The sequence below is a fragment of the Amaranthus tricolor genome, chromosome 6 (assembly GCF_026212465.1).
Source record: "Amaranthus tricolor cultivar Red isolate AtriRed21 chromosome 6, ASM2621246v1, whole genome shotgun sequence".
NCBI classification, from domain to species: Eukaryota; Viridiplantae; Streptophyta; class Magnoliopsida; order Caryophyllales; family Amaranthaceae; genus Amaranthus; species Amaranthus tricolor.
This window is the reverse complement of record NC_080052.1, coordinates 13,159,182-13,165,936: the sequence shown is the minus strand read 5'-3', so window position 1 is coordinate 13,165,936 and position 6,755 is coordinate 13,159,182. Positions and strand designations below refer to the sequence as shown.

General features: G+C 33.2%; 1 long non-coding RNA gene across 2 annotated transcripts; it reads right to left on the bottom strand.

Annotated features, from left to right (window-relative positions):
* Positions 1 to 399: 399 nt before the first annotated feature.
* Positions 400 to 4,632, bottom strand: LOC130815462 (uncharacterized). Of its 2 annotated transcripts, none has more exons than XR_009042607.1 (4): positions 4,273 to 4,632; positions 4,027 to 4,132; positions 1,352 to 3,604; positions 400 to 1,026 (listed from the first exon to the last, which is right to left on the bottom strand). It is a non-coding gene; the product is annotated as an uncharacterized LOC130815462 (long non-coding RNA). The 2 variants fall into 2 exon arrangements; XR_009042605.1 differs by having other exon boundaries at positions 410 to 1,026; positions 3,531 to 3,604.
* Between the last annotated feature and the right edge of the window lie 2,123 nt (positions 4,633 to 6,755).

Here is a 6,755-nt window from a genome sequence, read left to right as displayed (position 1 = left end):
CTGTTCTTAGAGGCTATGGAGCAAATGCCTCAACATGCCAAATACTTGAAGACTCTATTGGGGATGAAAAAGAGGTTTGAGAGCGAGGTTGTCAATTTTTCAGAACATGTAAGTGCCATCATCGAAGGCACATGGGCCAAAAAGGAAAAGGCTCGAGGACCCTTTGTGCTCCCGGTCACTCTAAGGAAACTCAGTTCTAAGGGAGCACTTGCTAATTTAGGTGCCTCGATTAGCGTCATGCCGATGTCTACTACCAAGCAACTCGCTTTTGTGCTCAAGCCATCAAGAAAAACCATCCAACTCGCCGACCGAAGTGTTAAGATGCCATCACTACAAAAAACGTTTCGCCTACCTATGCTTAAATATGCAGTTAGGCACGCTTATGTGTGAGGCTGATAAATTTAGCCACGCTTAATTAAGCGTGGTCTCTGATTGTGATGGTAAATTGTTAGGCACGCTTTATAAGCATGGCTAAAAGTGCTAATACGCGTGGCTGGTAGTATCTTTAGTCACGCTTATTGGTGTTGGAAACTTTCTTCACTTGATAAGTGTGACAGCATAATTTCATGTTGCATGGTTATTCTTCTTGTTTTTCCCCACAAATAAACATTGCAAATTATTAAAGCTGACATTTTAACTAATTATGGCGGTAAATTATTATTATTATTATTATTATTATTATTATTATTATTATTATTATTATTATTATTTTCGGCAAATAAATTTTTATTAATGTAAAAAAAATTATACATTATAAATTTCGAGTAAAGCCTAGGATAAAAATACACGAAACTAAACACCAAAACGCAAAAGTTAGTAGCCTATACAATGTACTAAGACAAGAAAGTAAACAAGTCCCTATGTAAAACAAAGTTGTTGAGGCAACATGTAGATGTGAGTAACAAAGCAGCAGCAACTCGGCAAATCAACAAGTAACTCGAAGTGTGCACCAGCAAGGAGAGGTAGCATTCTGCACGCCCAAAACGGATCATTAATAAGATGTGAGCATCCCTTCTTTCAGCACACCTAATGACAGAGGGTAGGTCAACATTAATCAGTATGTCAAAACATGAATCGTAGCTGCTGTATTCGGGAACCCTGACTATTGGCAAGTTCTGCATTGACTATAAGAGAACACCAGATTGCAGAAGCAAACAAACAGTTTGTTCATGGTTTTAAACAGATAAAGTTATCAAGTAGATTAATAGATTATACTCTTAAGAAATTTTATTCTGAGATCTAAACTCCAAGACTGAAAACATTTAATTAAAATGCATTATTGACACAAAAAAATCAAAAAAAAAAACTCAAAATAATGACAGCACGCAACAGCAATAACAACAGCATTAACCTTGATACATGTCAGCAGCAGCAACCTCGACGTAGACTTTCAGAGCTTCCGCATGATTCATCCTTTGTGAAATGAATCAATTAATGTACAACACTAAGGCAAAAGCAATTAATGAAAGTATATAAGTACGAGCTATAGGACTACTGCCTCTGCCTGCTTCTCTCATTTCTACATGAAAATTTTCATTTATTCTAGTTTCATCTAACAATTGATGTTTTCATTGTGGTGTCCAGCAATGTGTCATTCTGCTTCATTACACGAAACAATATCAATGCTCCAATCATCAATCCAAATGATAGTAAAGCCTAAAAAAAGTCAACACAATTTAAAGCTAGTACCCGGTGTCTCGGCTCGATTTACCGGGTACCCAATAGCCGGGTACCCGAATAAACAGGGTCGGGACATGGGCCGCTAAAATAATTACTCGATAAACACCCCTAGAACTGGTTGTATTATGACTCAAAATGTGATTCTAAGAAGTAAACCCACAAGATGTAATATATTAATTTAACATTTTAAACATGTAAATGTTATGGGAAACTAATAATCCCTTTTATCTATGAAATTATGAGATTAGAATCCCCCATGACACAACATCAGCAGACAATACACAACACACAACAAGAACAACAAAGAAACAAATTACCATACAGATCAAGAACACAACAGGTAGTACACATCATCAGCATGCAGTACAGAGCAACAATTAGATCAATAAATAGGGAAAAAATTAATGGAAAAAACATTATAAAAAAAGGTAAAAAGAAATTGAATGGCAACTTAGAAAGGGAACTTTAACTGAGAGAGGAAGATGAAGGGTGAGCAGCCAAAGTCTGAAGATTTTGGATACATATTCGATGATTGAGGAAAGTAACGGTAGAATTGTTTAACAAATATTAGGGTTTGAAAAAGAGAAGCTGTTGTAACAACCCATTTATAACAAAATACTAACTATACTTCCCAACAATTTGTCCTTGTTTTCATGTATTGATCTTTAATCTCTAGTTCAACTGGAAAAGTTATAAGCAACACGCTAGAACATAGCATAGTGATATAATCCAACTTCAAAACGTAAAAACCTTAGCTACTTAGACAACAACTAGCAAGAAACCATAATAATCATATATACATAATCAAACAACAATTGAAGCATCGCATTGACAAAATGAGTCTTCGTACCATCACGATCCATCGTTAGAGCGTACCTGTTTTACCCCGTAATCCTCATTTGTCACCTAATACATTTCTAACAAACCTACCTAACTCAAAAGACCTAGATCCAAAACATCACCTATTGTTTAGTCTTATACTGATCTCTTATCTTAAGTGAAAGTCCTCAAATCATGTTTTTCCTTACTCCCAAGATTATTTCCCCGCTAGGTTAACTAACCCTAAGGATTAGCCACGGTCGTAGGTTGACTCTGATACCAACTGTAACAACCCGACTTACCGTTAACTGAATAAACAGGATCATCACGGGGTTTTTTTCCCAAGAAACTTAAAACTTGTGCAAAAGGATCACCAGTTCTAAGACATAGCTGTATCAACTAATTCTCAATCTAAACATCTAACTAAAATACAAAGTAATCATAATAGTCACTATAAAAGTCCAACATAAGCAATACAATCTAATCCAATATACATTTACCAAAACCTATACAAAGCTGCAACTTCTCACGTACTCATCTCAATTTAACATCCATGTACCTCTAATCATTATCGCTAACCCATCGTTCCCGACCGATTTCAATCTGTAGACAGTCTAAAAGATGGAAACAACAGGGGGACAGGTTAAACTGAATGAGAAGTAACAATCCAAAACGACAAAACACAATAATTCAAATCATAAGATTAAAAGCAACATCAGTTTCCTAAATCTATGTGCGCACAAGGAGTCTAGTTGAGAGGAACATCCATAGGTCTAAGGCTATGTCACTCTCGGGTGAGGCTAGTCAATATTTGAATGAAAATTCACCTCAAAACAAAGGAGTAGAGAGACAACGCTCCTCTACTCCGTCAATGACCAACTCGTGAGCCCGATCTATTGACCATATAACAATATCAATATAATCAATCAATCACAAATCAGTTTCAATAATTATAATTTCCAAAACAGCTTGATAAAACCATTTCAAACAATAGTCTGGTCAAACCCTTTTAAGGGACTGCTATTACTCACCAACAATGACGCTTCAAAGAGTCAAGACCGGTTCACCACAATTGATTAGAAGGGCTCATCGACGTAGTCATATCCTAAAGCATGACAATAACATAACGTCATAAGTGTGTGTTCGATGCAACTATATTAACATAAAACTTTTAACATCTCCTCCTACGACTGTAGCTTAACCAAGACTCACATAATTAAATCAAGAACACCAATTATCAAATATTTCATTACTTTCAAATATTTCTCAACAAGATACATAAAATTAATAATTTCATACTAACCATTGAGATTCAAGAACTTATCCCAAGATCCAATAATTTGCTACTAATGGTCACTTAGTCCAATTAAATGGCTAAAACAATTATATACTCTTGAATCAATAATTGGTCATTTTTGATGAATTCGGAAAGAATGCATTGAAATAGAAATTAAGATATAATGGAGATAAGAGAATGTATACATAAAAATTTAGAATGACAAAAGGATTTAAGAAGGTAAAAGTTACCAAAGTAAAGCAAGATGTTCTTGTTGTTCTCCCACTTCATGTTTCAAATAAGAGGGCAAGCTATTTGTATTTTGAGCGATACAATCAGAGGAAAACGGAGGTGCAGCTGTTGTTCCATGGGTACAAGGAATTACCAATTAAAAATAATAAAATAACAAGAAAGAAAAAAAATGAAATTAGGTAGAATCAAGGCTGCTGCCTTTCGTTAGTTTTAAAAAAATATAAATATGAAAGAAGATGACTTACTACTTGCTATTGAAATTCAGAGGAATGGGAAGGACAAATTATGTTTGTTTGTTCAAGAATCAGGCAAGAAGGCGAAAGCAATTAGAACAAGGCACCATTGTTGGTAATTTCGAAAGTTTCATGTCAAAATGGCAAGGAAAGAAAGCACGAAAAGCCATTGTTCTATACTCGAATTCTCAGAGTTATTTTGAGGGAGAAGACTGCGAAATTCAGAGGAATAGAAGGCAAGGGATTTCGAATGGCTTAAAATGGAACAAGAACAAATTTTTGATTTCAGTTTTGTTAAATGAAATTGGGGTTTGGGGAAAATGCAAATGGGAAGAAATGAGGATGATAATGAAAACAGTAAAGGGAAGAGGGAGACAGCCGAATTAAACTTGGGTTTTAGAATAAATATATGTATTTTTTTAATAGAAATAATGGTATAAAAGAATAAGCAAATAAAATTAAATAAGAAATGAAGAAGAAAGAATTAATCAAATAAAATTTTTTTTAAAAAATATCTTATAATATTAGTCATATACTTGAGTTCAATTTGTTTCTTCATTAACTTTAGCCCACAATTATTTATTCAACTCAACCCAAATTAATTCTCAGTTTAATATTTATTTTAATTTTTGCAATTTAATTTCTCGGATGTTACAGCTGTAGTTTTGTTCTTCAATGTCGATTAAGCACCATGAAACCCTAATTGACAAAAAACCCAACAAAGAATAAAAAAAAATTCAATGTTGAATCATACAGAGATCAATAACAACACAAATAAAATGAATAAATGCTATTAAACACAAAAATTCATCTACAATTTGAAAATTTAACAATTACAACACTAGTGGAAAAAACCTCGTTTGCTGCGGTTTTTTGGCCATTTTTTGCTGCGGTTTTGGCCCCCAGCAATAGTGATAGCAGCAAATGTCCTACTTTAAATGCTGCGGTTAAAAACCGCAGCAAATAAGAGCATTATTTGCTGCGATCAAAGGCAAAACCGCAGCAAATAAGGAGGGGTATTTGCTGCGGTCAGAGGCAAAACGGCAGCAATAAGTGGGGCATTATTTGCTGCGGTTATGCCCCTGACCGCAACAAATACTTCTATTTTTTTTTTTCTTTTTCCGTTTTATCCTTATAATAATCCAATAGTAATACAATGTAATAACAGTCATTAATCCAATGATAATCACAGATAATCAACAATAATCTCTTTGTAATAATAAACTCTCGCTCGTATATAATATAATATTATGTACGTACATATATATATATATATATATATATATATATATATATATATATATGTATATATATATATATATATATATATATATATATATATGTATATATATATATATATATGTATATATATATATGTATATATATATATATATATATATGTATATATATATATATATGTATATATATATATATATATATGTATATATATATAATATACATTAAAGTATAAAAAATAATCTATACTAATTACAGTTTATCAAGGACAAATATTAGCAAGATACGCGGCAATCTTGTCTTTTAATTCGCGCATCTCGCCACTTCTCAAAGGGCGTGTTACCCTCGGAATGTCGTTTAAAACCTATAATATAATATAAAAATAAAAGATTAATATAGAAACATTAGATTTTACCAATAATATATTTAATTAAGAACGTTACAAATACATACGGCATCTATATTTTCGACTCCAAACTCCTTCACAGATTGTGTTCTTTTCATGATCATTTTCAGTTTTTAACTGTGTCATTAATCAAAGCTTATGCACAACATTAATTCTTGCATAACACAGGCCTTAATCAGCCCCGGTTTCGAATCAAAACCAAGTTTGAGATACTTTAAGCGCGAAATTGACAAAAACCCTTAAAAACCCTTAAAATCGCAACTTAACACCTAATTTCTAGCATATGAATATTATTTTCAATTCTAACCATTTCAACACAATAATATATGCCAAATAGTGTTGTGTGCCAAGTTTCGTGCAAAACAAACAAAGTTTGACCTACTTTACGCGCGAAATTGACAAAAACGCTTAAAAACCCTTAAAATCGCAACTTAACACATAATTTCTAGCATATGACTATTATTTTCAATTCTAACCATTTCAACACAATAATATATGGCATATAGTGTTTTGTGCCAAGTTTCGTGCATAACAAACCAAGTTTGAGCTACTTTACGCGCGAAATTGACAAAAACGCTTAAAAACCCTTAAAATCGCAATTTAACACGTAATTTCTAGCATATAACAATGATTTTCAATTCTATCCAATTCAACACAATAATATATACGAAATAGTGTAGTGTGCCAATTTCGTGCGTAACAAACCAAGTTTGACCTACTTTACGCGCGAAATTGACCCAGCAGCAAACTAGCGACCAGACCACCTTGCAAGACACGTGGAGACCAAACCTATGCATCCAGGTCCTAAGATAAAGTGGAAATGGAATCTTGGTACTTGCATCTAGCTATCAAC